Source organism: Sapajus apella, unplaced genomic scaffold, assembly GCF_009761245.1.
Source record: "Sapajus apella isolate SASKATOON/1434 unplaced genomic scaffold, GSC_monkey_1.0 scaffold102, whole genome shotgun sequence".
In the NCBI taxonomy this organism is placed as follows: domain Eukaryota; kingdom Metazoa; phylum Chordata; class Mammalia; order Primates; family Cebidae; genus Sapajus; species Sapajus apella.
This window is the reverse complement of record NW_022437042.1, coordinates 7,241,571-7,257,939: the sequence shown is the minus strand read 5'-3', so window position 1 is coordinate 7,257,939 and position 16,369 is coordinate 7,241,571. Positions and strand designations below refer to the sequence as shown.

The 16,369-nt window shown below is 43.0% G+C and overlaps 1 protein-coding gene across 5 annotated transcripts in view; it reads right to left on the bottom strand.

The window, feature by feature from the left end:
- XIAP (X-linked inhibitor of apoptosis) overlaps window positions 1–14,416 on the bottom strand; it is a 40,640-nt gene extending 26,224 nt beyond the window's left edge. The window contains exons 1-2 of one of the 5 annotated variants that reach the window (XM_032258437.1): window positions 14,279–14,416; window positions 13,888–14,013 (exon numbers count right to left, since the gene is read on the bottom strand). The gene's annotated coding sequence lies outside the window, so the exon portion shown is untranslated. Of the gene's footprint in view, window positions 1–13,637; window positions 13,817–13,887; window positions 14,221–14,278 lie in introns of those variants that run through there. The other 4 variants (XM_032258434.1, XM_032258435.1, XM_032258438.1 and 1 more) reach the window with 4 other exon arrangements.
- Between the last annotated feature and the right edge of the window lie 1,953 nt (window positions 14,417–16,369).

The following is a 16,369-nucleotide window of genomic DNA, read 5'->3' as shown; positions in this document are numbered from 1 at the left end:
AGAGCAAGCATCTCAAAAATGGAAAAAAAAAAAAAATTTGACGGGGCCTGGTGGTGCATGCCTGTAATCCCAGCTACTCAGGAGGCTGAGGCAGGAGAATCGCTTGGACACGGGACACGGAGGTTGCAGTGGGCAGAGATCACACCATTACACTCCAGCCTGGGCAACAAGAGCGAAACTCCATCTCAAAAAAAAAAAAAAAAAAAAATCTGTTACATAACTAAAAGAAGATGGAGACTTGGTTTAAAAAGAAGTCACATAAAGGCAATCCTCCAGATTAAAACCTTGGGATTTTAATTAATTATAAATTCAACATGAGCCAACACTACAAGTCTACTAAAAAACAGCAACTTCAAGCTGCATTAGTGTCCAGATGTACAACATCCAGATCCAATTCAGCTACCAAGGGATACTATTTCCAGTTCCAAATACATTTTGGAAGGGATATTAACAAAGTTTAATGTCCTTAGGGAGCTATCAGGATGATGAAAATGTTATCATACGAGAAATAGTTGGAATGGCAAAGGATATTTATCCCAAAGGTTGTAAAAATTGTGAGGGGAAGGGTAGAGAGGACAGAATTACTACCTTAAGATATCTAAAAGGTTACCACGTAGAAAAGAGATTCAAATTTTGTATAGCTTGAGGGCAGAATTAAGATCAATAAATACAATTATAAACAGTAGATTTTAACCCAAAGATCAGATTTATAACAATTGATAGTAGCACAAAATGAATTGGGTTGCCTTGTAAATTATGAGTTCAGCATGGACTAGGAGACTGGATTAAACATTTCCAAGTCTGTAATTATCCTGAAGCATTAATGTTCAATATAATACAAAACACATGAGAATTATCTTCTCTGAGGTGTTAAATTTTATTTCAAGTCAATCAAAATAGATATAAGTGGCCAGGCAAAGTGGCTCACATCTGTAATCCCAAAACTTTGGGAGTCTGAGGTGGCCGGATCACTTGGAGTAAGGAGTTCAAGACCAGCCTGGCCAACATGATGAAACCCCATTTCTACCAAAAAATACAAAAATTAGCCAGACGTGGTGGCACACAGGAGGCTATTCGGAAGGCTGAGGGAGGGGAATCACCTGAATCTGGGAAGCGGAGGTTGCAATGATCTGAGATCGCGCCACTGCACTCCAGCCTGGGTGACAGAATGAGACTCTTCATCTCAAAAAAAAAAAAAAAAAGAAAGAAAGAAAAAGGTATAGGCCAGGCCAGGCACAGTGGCTCACACCTGTATCCCAACACTTTGGGAGGCCGAGGCGGGTGGATCATGAGGTCAAGAGATCGAGACCATCCTGGCCAACATGGTGAAAGCCCGTCTCTACTAAAAATACAAAAATTAGCTGGGCGTAGTGGCACACCTGTAGTCCCAGCTACTGGGGAGGCTGAGGCAGGAGAATTGCTTGAACCCAGGAGGCAGAGGTTGCAGTGAGCCCAGATCGCACCACTGCACTCCAGCCTGGCACCTGGCGACAGAGCAAGACTCTCAAAAAGAAAAAAAACAAGGTATAAAATCAAATATATTCTCATTTCATAATGGTAGATGTTTTGTGTAGTTCAACTAGCTACCCTATTTCAGAAATATTAGGTAAAACTATCATTCAACATGAGCAGCAGAATCTTAATTTGAAGCTTTTGAGTGGAGATCTTATCTTCCCAGAGGTTATTTCCATGCTAATAGTTCAGATTTCACTGTTTTGAAAAGTAAGTATTTATTTAGAAGCACTCAAGTGAACAACATATACACATTAGCAGAGTGTGAGTTTTTTGAGAAGGGTGGAAAAACAGAATTACCATAGAGTTTAAGAGTGAGGCAGTGGCGGCGGAGAAAAAAAATTAAAAATAAAAAATAATAAAAATAAATTTTAAAAAAAGAGTGAAGGCCGGGCGCGGTGGCTCAAGCCTGTAATCCCAGCACTTTGGGAGGCCGAGGCGGGTGGATCACGAGGTCAAGAGATCAAGACCATCCTGGTCAACATGGTGAAACCCCGTCTCTACTAAAAATACAAAAAATTAGCTGGGCATGGTGGCGCGTGCCTGTAATCCCAGCTCCTCAGGAGGCTGAGGCAGGAGAATTGCCTGAACCCAGGAGGCGGAGGTTGCGGTGAGCCGAGATCGTGCCATTGCACTCCAGCCTGGGTAACAAGAGCGAAACGCCGTCTCGAAAAAAAAAAAAAAAAAAAAAAAAAAAAAGAGTGAAAGGTGGGGCCAGGTGTGGTGGTTCACACCTATAATCCCAGCACTTTGGGAGGCCCAGGTGGGTGGATCACCTGAGGTCAGGAGTTCAAGACCAGTCTGGCCAATGTAGTGAAACCATGTCTTTTAGAAAAAAAAAAAAAAGAAAAAGAAAAAAAGAGTGAAAGGTGGAAGAATGACTGATGAAAGACAGAAACCTTGGGTTTGAAGGATGGCACCAAACAAAAAGGGCAAGATAGGGTAAAAAAAATATATAGAATCTAAGTGAAATGGAGGTTGGGAAAATGACACCACAGAAAACAAGTATATATGGAGCAGAGGAATTGTGAATATAGAAGAAAATAGTGTACGAATATCGGACAAGGGTGACAAAAAGGCTTTTGATGTGAAAAGGTGTGGGTGCGATAAAAAATGCTGGGATAATTTAAGGCTCTCTGTGAAAGCATCTTCAGGCTTTGTACTGGGTAAGTGCAGGAAGGCACAGAAAGAGAACAATGTCAAAGAAAGCGATTGGCATAAAGGGGCTGGGCAGTCAGGAATCTTAAGGGAAACAGTGGTTGGGAAAATAGCACTATGGAAGCCAAAAATGGGACAAAAAGGTCCAGTAAGCAATGGTACATGTCTAAATGAAGGGTTTGGAAGATTCTACAATGGTGATATGTGAGAGTTTACAGTATACATGTACATATACACATTTAGTCCAGTCCGCGGTATAAAGAGAGCCACCAAGAGGTACCAAGGAGAGGGGGTCGACTGCTAACCCAGCGAGAATGTGGGAATACGGGACTGGGGGATGCAGAGACAAAGGCACACACAAAACCCTGGTGTCTGTATATGATACGAAAGTTTCTATTTCTCCCTGCTTTTTTTTTTTTTTTTTTTTTTTTCTGAGACAAAATTTCACTTTTGGTCACCCAGGCTGGAGTGCAATGGCATGATATCTGCTCACCGCAACCTCTGCCCTCCCAGGTTCAAGCAATTCTCCTGTCTCAGCCTCCCAAGTAGCTGAGATTACAGGCGCCTGCCACCACGCCCAGCTAATTTTTATATTTTTAGTAGAGACAGGGTTTCAACACATTGGCCAGGCTAGTCTTGAACTACTGACCTCAGGTGATGCGCCTGACTCGGCCTCCCAAAATGCTGGGAATACAGGAGTAAGCCATCATGCCCAGCCGCTTTGTTTATTATTAAGGTTTTCAAATATGTAGACTAAAGGTTACTTTAATGGGGAAAAGGATATAAGGTAGAATGCACACCAGACTGCCACTGTGTGCAAATGTATACTTACAGACAAGACTCAGAAAGTAATATTAATCAGAAAAATGTTAAGGTGACAGGATTATAAGTGATCTTTTTCTCCAGAATGTCTTTAATAATATTGTCACTTAAAATCCCTCAAGTTGGTCAGCCGTGGTGGCTCACACCTGTTATTCTAGCACTTTGGGAGGCCAAGGTTGGCGGATAGCCTGAGCTCAGGAGTTTGAGACCAACCTGGCCAACATGGCGAAACCTCACTTCTACAAAAACATACAAAAATTAGTTGGGTGTGGTGGCTCACACCTGTAGTCCCAGCTACTTGGGAGGCTGAGGCAGGAGAATTGCTTGAGCCCTGGAGGTGGAGGTTACAGTGAGCTGAGATGGCACCACTGTACTCTAGCCTAGGCAACAGAGGGAGACCCTGTCTCAAAAAAAAAAAAAAAAAAAAAAAAAAAATCTCTCAGGTTGGTGCTGCTCGCCAGGGTCAGGCACCGGGTCCTGGTAGAGGGTAGGCGGTAAAGAACGAGGAGGTGCACAGCAGTCAAGGCTCACAGGGAGGGAGCAGTGTTCCCACCTATCTCAAAACGCCCAAACCCAAGCTGTGTCCACAAGGTACATCGCAGGTTGTGGGTGCCTGGGCGCAGTGCACATGCGCCAACCCACTCCCCACCCCCGCCTACTGGTGCACACTCCTGAGGGGCAGCCCTGTGCTCTGCATGAACCATGGCTGCTGTGATCAGTGGCATTGGTGAGCAACAGCTGCAGGGTATCCCGGGGGAAGAGCAGGTTTGGTGCTGAATTTAGTTGATTTTCATTAGAAAGAGCCAAACCCGGAAACTTTAGGAAGTTTTATGGATTACTGTAATATATTCATAAGATACTTAATGTTGATATTTTAGTAGGCTACACAGATGTTTGGGGAGATGTACAACCTATAAATGACGATGATGGTTATCACAAAGCTACTTTAACAGCCAACCCACTGCTTAGGATTTTTATACAAAAGGAAGGAAGGAGTAGGCATTATTACCTTTGGTACAGACATGCTAATACAGAAGATGTTTTAACTGATGCACTGTGTTTTGTCAACCACAGAGAAAGACTATATCCAGTCACTGCTATGCCATAGGACTTTAGACCTGTGTCTTCCATCATAGATGCGGATGTTCTCTCAGGAACTAAGCATCTCCTAGGACTCTATATCCAGCATAGTTTTGGCCAAAGGAAGACCCCCCCCATGACTTAGAGAGCATCCCAGGGATCATTTATATCCTGGCTTGTTCCAGGCCTGGCTCACAGCTCAGAACTATGAACTGTTAATGATGAAGTTTTTAGAAGCTGATAGTACGTAAGTTTCAGGGAAGTGTCTCAATCAAGTAAACAGACATGATGATTGCAAGCAACAGCAATCTCGTCCTAACAGTGAGACCAGCAAACCAGGAGAATAATGTTGCTGGGAACAGTCAGATTTCTGGCAGCTCCAGACAATCTGATGATAATAGGTTTCTTGCCTATCCACAGCAGACTGAACCAAATTTTGAGCCAAAGGATGAAGGCAGTGAGGAGGGTGACATTATTATTTAAGATAATGGTGTACCACAGAAGACCGCTAAAGCCATTCCTACTATCAAAAGCCTGGAATCGTTAACACAAACAGAACAAACTCAGTTTTGAGTCTCGACAGAATGATTTTACTTCTAATTAAGTGAGTTTAGCAGTGGTGCAAACATAGAATTTGAAACACATGCTCCAGATCAAAAACTCTTAGAAGATGCAACAATCATAACATTATGAAACCATCATTTGAATGTTTTCTGAGTGAGGATGTCACAGGACTTGTAAATTTGGGTAGTTTTAAGAGCTTTTAAACCTCTGAGCCAATGACCTAGAATAGGCATGAGAACAATAATATTACAAGTTTGAAAGGTTATTAAAATAAATAGAAACAGAAAGTAGATTAGTGGTTGCCTAGGGCTGGGAGGGGGAAATAGGAAGTGACTATAAATGGTTACTGGGTTTGTTTCTGGAGTAATGAAAATGTTCTAAAATTAGATTGTGGTGATAGTTGCACAACTCTGCATACACTAAAAGCCACTAAACTATATATATATATATATATATATATATATATATACACACACGTATTTTTTTTGAGACGGCGTTTTACCATTTTGGTCAGGCTGGTCTTGAACTCCCGACCTCAGGTGATCCACCCTTCTCAGCCTCCCAAAGTGCTGGGATTATAAGCATGAGCCACCATGCCCGGCTAAACATATAGTTTAGCTTTATAGGGATCTTATGGGATATATATTAATAAAGCTGTCAAAATGTTATTAAAATAGTACTTTGGGGCCCAGCGTGGTGGCTCACGCCTGTAATCCAAGCACTTTGGAGACCAAGGCAGGTGGATCACCTAAGGTCGGGAGTTCAAAACCAGCCTGACCAACATGGTGAAACCCCGTCTTTAATAAAACAAAAAAACAAAATACAAAAAAGGGCTGGGCGCCGTGGCTCACGCCTGTAATCCTAGCACTTTGGGAGGCCGAGGTGGGTGGATCATCTGAGGTCAGGAATTCAAGACCAGCCTGGCCATCAGGGTGAAACCCCATCTTTAAAAAAAAAAAGAAAGAAATTATGTGTTTTTGATGTGGAAAATGGGATGTTAGTATATTTTCAGAACTATGTAAGAGGCCTAAGTCATTTCTGTTTGAAGTGGTTACATATTTAACCTGTTTCACAGAGCCCAGTGAATCTTTCCTTTAAATACATTCTTTACATTCTATTAAGAAAAAGTTTGATTCTGAGAACGCATGGACACAGGGAGGGAAGCATCACACACTGGGGTCTGTGGAGGGGAACGAGGGGAGGAACAGCGGGGGGTAGGGAGTTGGGGAGAGATAACATGGGGAGTAATGTCAGATATAGGTGATGGGTAGGAAGGCAGCAAACCACATTGTCATGTATGTACCTATGCAACAATCTTGCATGTTCTTCACATGTACCCCCAAACCTAAAACGCAATAAAATATATATTAAAAAAAGAAAAAGTTTGATTCTATCTCTTTTGGCACTGTGAGGACCTCAGTTCTTATGTTTCCATAATTATGATTTCTTTTTTTTTGAGACAGAGTTTTGCTCTGTCACCCAGGCTGGAGTGTAGTGGCGCGATCTTGGCTCACTGCAACCTCTGCCTCCTGGGTTCAAGCGATTCTCCTGCCTCAGCCTCCTGAGTACCTGTGAATACAGGTGTGCACCACCACACCTGGCTAATTTTATTTTTAGTAGAGACAGGGTATTACCATATTGGTCAGGCTGGTCTTGAACTCCTGACCTCATGATTTGCCTGCCTCCCAAAGTGCTAGGATTACAAGGCGTAAGCCACTGCGCCTGGCCTCTTTTATTTCTAATGTTCTTGTTCTGTTGCTAATTGTTAACAAATCACTTTCTGGAATGCTTTTTCTAACTTTTAAGAAATTAAAAACCAATTACTATTTTTAGGAATTGCTTTCCATGTTATGACGCACCTGAAGCTATGTTCCTGAATTACAAAATTCTGTGACAGTTGTTCATTTGTTTTTCTTAATAGAGACAGGGTTTCACCATGTTGGCCAGGAGGGTCTCGATCTCTTGACCTCATGATCTGCCCGCCTCGGCCTCCCAAAGTGCTGGGATTACAGACATAAGCCACCGCACCTGGGCTTCTCTTGCTTTCTTAACCTCTCCCTCCCCTATTTCAAACAGGTATAATTTATGTTGTGAAAAGCAGTTAATGGCCAGGCGTGGTAGCTCAAGCCTGTAATTCCAGCACTTTGGAAGGCTGAGGTAGCCAGATCACTTGAGATCAGGAGTTTGAAACCAGCCTGGCCAACATGGCGAAAAACCATCTCTACTAAAAATACAAAAATTAGTCAGGCATGGTGGTGCATGCCTGTAATCCCAGCTACTTGGGAGGCTGAGGCATGAAAATTACTTGAACTTGGGAGGCAGGGGTTGCAGTGAGCTGAGATCACATCACTGCACTCCAGCCCGGGTGACAGATTGAGACTGTGTCTCAAAAAAAAAAAAAAAGTTGGCCGGGCACGGTGGCTCATGCCTGTTATCCCAGCACTTTGGGAGGCTGAGATGGGCGGATCACAAGGTCAAGAGATAGAGACCATCCTGGCCAATACAGTGAAACCCCATCTCTAAAAAAAAAAAAAAAAAAAAAAGTCAATGTCACTGATTTTGGTAATATTAGACTCTCTCCTTTAACATTCTAGTATTTACTCCTAATTTCACTAGAAAGCATTCCTTTTGTTTTGTGTATCTACATGTACACTAGAATGTTTTTGTACTCTTTTAATGTATTCAAATAGTGTAAATGTTTTCAATACAAAATGTACCAAGATTAAAAGATTTTTACACATGGAACAAGCCTGTGTACTTTTTTATAAAACGATTTTGAATTTCCTTTAATGGGATTATTCTAGGACTACTGCCTAACACTGATAGAAATATGTGGTATTTGCCATTGACAGATAGAGTTCACCCATAATATTTTCCTTCTAATTAAAAAAAAATATTTTTTTAAAGACAAGGCCTTGCTCTGTTGCCCGAGTTGGGGTGCAGTGGTGTGATCATAGCTCACTGTAACCTCGACCTCCTGGGCTGAAGCAATCCTCCCACCTCAGTCTCCTGAGTAGCTGGGACTATAGCCACATGCCACCATGCCTTGCTAATTTAAAAATGTTTTCATAGAGATGTGGTCTCTCTATGTTGTCCAAGTTGGTCTGGAATTCCTGGACTCAAGCGATACTCCTGACTTGGCCTCCCAAAATATTGTGATTACAAGCGTGAACCACTATGTTTGACCAGTATTTTACTATTATGAACAATGTTGGAGTGAATGACCTTCTATCTAAACCTACTTATGTAATACTTGCTTTTCTCACCAGTAACAGATGGCATCAAACTGGACAGTGTCCTATCACTACCTCCATTTAATCTATCTTGTTTTTGACTAGTAATAGTCTTAAGAAGAAGCATTTTTCCTGAGGATGTCTCTTTATTGCAGAAAAAAAAAAAAAAGAACCATTTGACTAAAGTAGTTGGGAAAAAAAAAGCAGCAGGAGGTATGCGGTGGCTCATGTCTATAATCCAAACACTTTGGGAGGCCAAGACGGGAAGAATCACTTGAGCCCAGGAGTTCAAGACCAAACTGCGTGAAGCCAAGGAATTCCAGGTTACAGTGAGCTGTGACGGCATCACTGTACTTCAGCCTGCACAACAAATCAAAATACTGTCTTAAAAAAAAAAAAAAAAGCAGCTGGGTGCAGTGGCTCACACCTGTAATCCCAGCACTCTGGGAGACCAAGGCGGGCAGATCACCTGAGGTTAGGAGTTCAAGACCAGCCTCACCAACATGGTGAAACCCCATCTCTACTAAATATACAAAAATTAGGCCAGCATGGAGGCAGGTGCCTATAATCCCAGCTACTCAGAAGAGGCTGAGGCTGGAGAATTATTTCAGCCCGGGAAGCAGAGATTACAGTGAGCCAAGATTGCACCATTGAACTCCAGCCTGGGGGTTAAAGGGAGACTCTGTTTCCAAAAAAAAAAAGATTCTTAGCACTGAAAAAATACCCTTTTTATATTTTGATTCAACACATCAAATAACATATCAAAAATGTGAAAATGCAAAGAAATATGGGCACTGAGATGCACAATCCCTCGGCTAATGGGAAACAAAGTCAATAATCTAGGTACTGTGGTACCCAATCCGGGACTTTTTACAAACATCATACCATGTGACCTCTAAGATACAGAAATAATATTTGTTAAATTCAAAAGTATTTTTTATCTGATCACTACTGTTTCTGTCTCCTCATATCTACTCACACAATGACCTTTAATAGTGCTAACAGGTTACATTTCATAATACTATTACCAGATTAACTCACAAAGCTTGAGAATTGACAGCTCACGATAATCTCCCAGCCTCAAAAGAACGATAGGAAAACAAACAAACAAAAAAGATACAAAAAGCAAAATAACAACAAAAAAACAAAGCAAAAAAAAAAAGAAGAAGAGGCATCTGTTTTGCCATATTTATCTTTGGAATCCTACCACATACTACAATGCCTGGAACATATTAGATGCTCAGTGAATGTTTATTTCATAAACTATAGGTTTTGCCCTCTGCTAATACTACCTGCCAGACTTAAATATTAGACCAAACAAAAACAGTGAAATATCATTATTTTACATTTGGTATCTCTAAGCATTTACAATATAAACAGAGGATTTACTAAATAAACTAATGTTTACAATGAAATAAAACGGGAACATTTATTTACTAAGTTAGTGAATTTAGTAAAATTTATGTTACTAAAACATTTTAAGCACTATACAAATTAGCTGATCCATTAATTATAATAATTTTGAGAAACTGCTCACTTCCTGAAAATAAAAAAAAAAAGCAAGACAAAATAAAAACCAAAGAAAAAAATAGTAATTCTTACCTATTGAAATGGTCTTGGCTAACCTTTAGACAACATCACTTTGTGAGCCTAGTTAGAATCATCAAATGGACTAGAAAGCAATAAAATTACAGGTATAGTACAAGGGCCACTAGACTAGAACTCAGACTCTAGTCCAGGCTTTGCCAATAATCTGATATATGACAGTGGGCAATTCATTTTTCTTGAGTCTATTTATGAAAACTAGACAGCTGAACTCCTAATCACTGCAAACTGTTTTAGTCTTTTTATTTTATTATTTTTTCTGATTCCTTTTTTCTACACATAATAATTATTTAATTTTTTGAGACAGAGTCTTGCTCTGTGGCCAGGCTGGAGTGCAGTGCTCAATCTCAGCTCGCTGCAACTTCGGCCTTCCAGGCTCAAGCGATTCTCCTCCCAAGTAGTTGGGATTACCACCACGCCCAGCTAATTTTTGTATTTTCAGTAGAGATGGGGTTTCACCATATTGGCCAGGATGGTCTCTATCTCTTGACCTTGTGATCCGCCCACCTCAGCCTCTCAAAGTGCTGGGATTACAGGCATGAGCCACTGTGTCTGGCCAGTGTCAAATTTGTGCAGTTATTGTTGTTTATTAAAAAAAAAGGGGGGGGGGAGAAGGAGGACTGAATTAGTCAGGTGTGGTGGCAGGTGCCTGTAATCCCAGCTACTCAGGAGGCTGAGGCAGGAGAATCACTTGAACCCAGGAGGTGGAGGTTACAGTGAGCCCAGATCGAACCACTGCACTCCAGCCTAAGCAACAGGAGCAAAACTCCATCTCAGAAAATACAATAAAATAAAAGGGGGACCAGATGGGCGAGATGGCTCACGCCTGTAATCCCAGCCCTTTGGGAGGCTGAGGCAGGTGGATCACCTCAGGTCCAGAGTTCGAGATCAACTTGGCCAAAATGGTGAAACCCAGTCTCTACTAAAAATGCAAAAATTGGCCGGGTGTGGGGGCCGGGCGCGGTGGCTCACGCCTATAATACTAGCACTTTGGGAGGTCGAGGTGGGTGGATCACCTGAGATCAGGAGTTCAAGACCAGCCTGGCCATCACGGTGAAAAAAAAAAAGGCCGGATGTGGTAACTCACTCCTGTAATCCCAGCACTTTGGGAGGCTGAGGGGTGTGGATCACCTGAAGTTAGGAGTTCGAGACCAGTCTAACTAATATGACGAAACCCTGTCTCTACTAAAAAAAATACAAAAATTAGCCAGGCATGGTGGCATGCATCTGCAATCCCAACTACTCAGGAGGTTGAGACAGGAGAATTGATAGAACCCAGGAGACGGAGATCACAGTGAGCCAAGATTGTGCCGTTGTACTCCAGCCTGGGCAACAAGAGCAAAACTCTATTTAAAAAAAAAAAAAAAGGGCCAGGCGCAGTAGCTCACGTCTATAATCCTAGCACTTTGGGAGGCCGAGGTGGGCGGATCAACTGAGGTCAGGAGTTCATGACCACCTTGGCCATCATGGTGAAACCCCATCTTTTAAATAATAATAAATAAATAAATAAATAAATAAATAAATAAAAGTCGGAGGTGGGCACGGTGTCTCACACCTATAATCCTAGCACTTTGGGAGGCTGAGGTGAGTGGATCAAGGTCAGGAAATCGAGACCATCCTGACCAACATGATGAAACTAAATACAAATACGTCTCTACTAAAATACAAAAAATTAGCCAGGCATGCTGGCCCACGCCTGTAGTCCCAGCTACTCAGGAGGCTGAGGCAGGGGAATCGCTTGAACCTGAGGGGGGGGGGTGCAGTGAGCCAAGATCATGCCACTGCACTCCAGACTGGATGACAGAGTGAGATTCGGTCTCAATTTAAAAAAAAAGGGAGCATGCTAATCTTCTTTGAATTGTTACAATTTTGGTATGTGTGCTATGGAAGCAAGTACTCAAATTTGATATTCTGAATGTGTTAAAGTTTGCTACATTATTTGATAATGAAGCTTAGGACAATTTCTAAAAATATACAACCAGTAGCATTATTTTTACCATCTACATTAGGAGAGAGCAATACAAGAAAAACAAACATAAGTATCCAATAATGAGGGCTGCTTTGTCAGCTGAGTTGGCCGGAATCATACTGGATTTTACAGGATAAACCACTGCTATGTATAAGTACATATATGTATATAAATGTGCACATACCATTGGTATATACTTGCTTATGTAGATATATATATATTTGTGTGGGGGGTGTGAACTTTAAAACTTCTTTTCAATTATAAAACAATACTAGAGGCCAAGTGCGGTGGCTCACACCTGTAATCCCAGCACTTTGGGAGGCCAAGGCAGATGGATCACGAGGTCAGGAGTTCAAGACCAGCCTGGACAAATGGTGAAACCTCATCTCTACTAAAAATACAAAAATTAGCCAGGTGTGGTGGCATGCACCTGTAATCCCAACTACTCAGGAGGCTGAGGCAGAGAACTGCTTAAACCCAGGAGGTGTAGGTTGAAGTGAGCCAAGATCACGCCATTGCACTCCAGCCTGGGCGACAGAATGAGACTCCGTCTCAAAAAAAAAAAAAAAAAAAAAAAAATCAATACTAGTTTATAACAAACTCAAACAGTACATTAGGTCATGTGAACTACTGCAAAGTAAAAAGTCTTCTACCTCTCTTCTTCATAACTGCTGTTAACCTTTTTATTATGTATCCTTCAAGAAACTATCCAAGCAAATGCAAGTATACATATGTACCTGTGAAGGTGTGTGTATAAATCTAGACAGTTGCCACTTCTTGAATGTGGGGGTGGGAGAAATCTCAAGTACTCCATACGCATGTTAAATACATTGAAATACACAGAAAAGTGGTGACACAGTCACTGTTACAAAGTATTATACTCTTCAGAAATGAGTGTTGAATTGAATACATTTAATTTTCATGCCTGGAGGCGATATGGAGCAATTGCGCAGAAAGGGTGGTGGGCAAGAAGCCAGATAACATGGGTTCTAATCTAACTAGTTCAATAGTTTTAAGCAAGCCATGAAATCTTCCTTAAGCAGTTGTTTCTGCTTTTGTAAAAGGACAGGGGTTTGACTAAGATCCCTTCCAACTCTAAAACGTTTTAATTCTAAGATGGCCGTCGGTAACATTGTTCTCTTGCGCCGGCTGTAATAAACATTATGGGGAAAAAAAAAAGATAACAAGAAAGAAACACTACTGCAACCTGCAGTCTTCCAAGAGTAAATTTCTGTGAGTCATCAAACTATCAAAGTATAGTTGTGACAGAACTATTGACATAATTATATTTGAAAGCAAAGTAGTAGATTATTAAAATCTGAATTTTTTTTTTTTTTAACAAAGCTTTGATTGACATTTTTTCATTTTTTGGAGGTGGAGAGGGCTACTACTTAGTTTGAAAAGAAACAATTCCCTTCCCGAAAAGAAAACAATTTAAGTGTTATGGAGTTAAAACGATGAAACGAAGTCAAACTGACATTTTGTTTTACAGAACATGCTGGAAAGGTGACTGGGAAAGCACATTGGAAAGAATCATTAGCTAATTTCCTCTTCTGGAAGCTCTTTGGCCCTTATTCTTTCGGTTTCTTACGCCCACTCCAGACACACTCCACCCTGCTCCACACAAGCCACAGGTATCACATGGGGAGAAAATCCCTTTGATCATATTTAAAAAGTTCTCTGCCTCAATTTACCTTAGATGTCACAGGGTTTAGGAAGGCAGTCCGCGGGCCTGAGGTCACCCACCCACCCACGCCTTCCGTCGACAGTCCGGGGAACCCGGGCAAGCAGCCCAGGCCGGGCCACCCCTGCCGGGCAGCCGCGGCCTTCCCGCCCTCCCCAGCAGCGCAGGCCCGAGGAGAGTGGAGGGGAAAAGAGACGGGAGGGAAGGAGAGGGGTAGGAGGGAAAGCGGGGGAGGGGAAAGCCTATACAGCTGTACCCACCGCGCCAGGACAGCCGGCCCCAACTGCCCGCGGCGATCGGCTCGGTCCAAGGGGAGGGTCCCGGAGGGGGCGCGGCCCAAGCCCCAATCTGGAAAAGCCAACTCCGCTCTGCGGCCTGGCCCCAGCCTAGGTGAAGGAAACGGAAGTCCCTTCGTCTCCCTCACGCGCCTCCACTGGCTGGCCCATCCCCTGGAGAAACCCGGAGTCGCGAAACCCTAAGTGCGTCCACATCAGGGGCTCAAAAAGATACCGGGTGCGGTCCGTCAGTCTCCCGGCCCGGGCAGCGCCACTGGGCCGCGGCAGTGTCCTTCCCACCCCTGGCCGGGAGGTCAGCCTCCTGCCCTGCAAAGCCCCTCCTTCTTCCTCCCCCCTCCGCCATTTTCCAACTTACCTTTTGGGCCGCGCGTCCCTCGATGAGTGCCGCACTCGCTCCGGGCGCCGCCAAGGTCCCGCCACCTCCCCAAACCGGAAGGGGGCAGTAAGAAAAAGAAAAATGAGGCCCTCGTAACCTCCACCCGCGCCCCCACCTTCCCCCCCCCCGCGTCCCAGCTGGAACCCAGAAGCTGACCTAGCGGGCGCACATGCGCAGTGAGCACCTCGTAGTCTCCGCCCCTAGCTCCAGCGTTTCTTCTTTTAGCCTCAAGGACGGTTTTTTCCCACGGTTTTTACCTATTGGGCTCTGGGGTTGAGGAATAGGGGAGGAGAGTAAAAGGACGGAAAAGAGGTGGGAGAAGGGGCAAAAATGTTGAGTTCTTACTATAGATCAGGTACTGTGTTAGGCCTGTAACCTGTTCTTTGTTGTAATGTTGACAACCCTGTAAAATAAACACTGTTTTGGGGGGTATAATTTTACAAAAGAAACTGAGGCCCAGAGGGGATAACTATCCCAACATCCGGCGGCTAATAAACAAAGTAACTGAGATTAGAATCGGATCTGTTTCCAAGAAGGGAAAGATGAAAGGGATGACGAGAAACGGAGACCCTGGGAGAATGGCGGGGGGTTAAGATTTGGAGGTGAATGGAAAATTAATAGAGGAAAAAGAAAGCAGATGTACAGGAAACAAAGGAAGTCTGTGAACATAAAATGCTGGTCCTACCCTGGATTTATTTCAAATGCGTTGTAAGATTGTCAGATCAACATAGGAATTTTTGTTTCAGAAACATGGAATCTTAAAGGGTAATATAGTGAGAGGATGGATTCTGAATATTTCATTTCAAACGAAATCAAGTGATGCAAGATACTTATGATCCTCCCTTCACAACTAGGGAACTTGGAGGGAGGAGAGGAAATAATTTTCTTAAAACTCCTTAGTTTCCTGTTTATTCTCCCCTTGGGCACACTACCCTATCTTCTAACAAATCAGAACTACTCCTTGTGCCCCGCCCATTCTCAGTTTTCCTGCCTTAGGCTAATTTGCTCAAACTGCTCCCTCTGCCTGCGAGAAAAGACTGTCGGTGGCTGGGCGTGGTGGCTCACGCCTGTAATCCCTGCAGGGGTTCGAGACCAGTCTGACCAACATGGTGAAACCGCCGTCTCTACTAAAAATACAAAAATTAGCCTGGCTTGGTGGGGCATGCCTGTAGTCCCAGCTACTCAAGAGGCAGGAGAATCGCTTGAACCCTGGAGGCGGAGGTTGCAGTGAGCCGAGATCGCACCACTGCACTCCAGCCTGAGCGACAGATCGAGACTCCGTCTCAAAAAAAAAGAAAAGAAAAGAAGAAAGAAAAAGACTGCCTGTATACAAAGCCTTCTCTGATTTTCTTAGCTGAGGTTAATCTCTTAATGCTCTGAACTCTAGTGGCATTTCTCGAATTTTTGTTTTTGCCTTTTTTTAAGCACTGTTTTTTTCTTCTGGTAAAACGTACGTAACCTAAAATTTTCTGTTTCTACTGGGCGTGGTGGCTCACGCCTGTAATCCTAGCACTTTGGGAGGCGGAGGCTGGTGGATAACCTGAGGTCAGAAGTTCGAGTCCAGCCTGACCAACATGGTGAAACCCAGTCTCTATTAAAAATACAAAAATTAGCCGGGTGTGGTGGCACGTGCCTGTAATCCCAGCTACTTGGGAGGCTGAGGCTGAAGAATCGCTGGAACTGGGGAGGCAGAGGCTGCAGTGAGCCGAGATCATGCCACCGTACTCCAGCCTGGATGACAGAGTGAGATTCCACCTAAATAAATAAATAAAAATAAATAAATAAATAAAATTTACCGTTTTAACCATTTTTCAGTGGCAATAAGTACACTCACTTTGTTGTGCAACCATCTCCAGAACTTTTTCATTATGCTTGGCACTTAAATTTGTGCCTCTAGTATGGAGCACGGTGCTTTCTGCCAGGTAGTATAGCCACTTGTGTACACACCTTGTCTCACCTATGTTATAAGCTCCTTTATGGCAAGATCGATGTTGAACTCATTTTTGTGATTCCCATTCCTCCAAACCCCTTAGAAGTCATCTTTAATTCCTTCCTCTCATATCCCACATC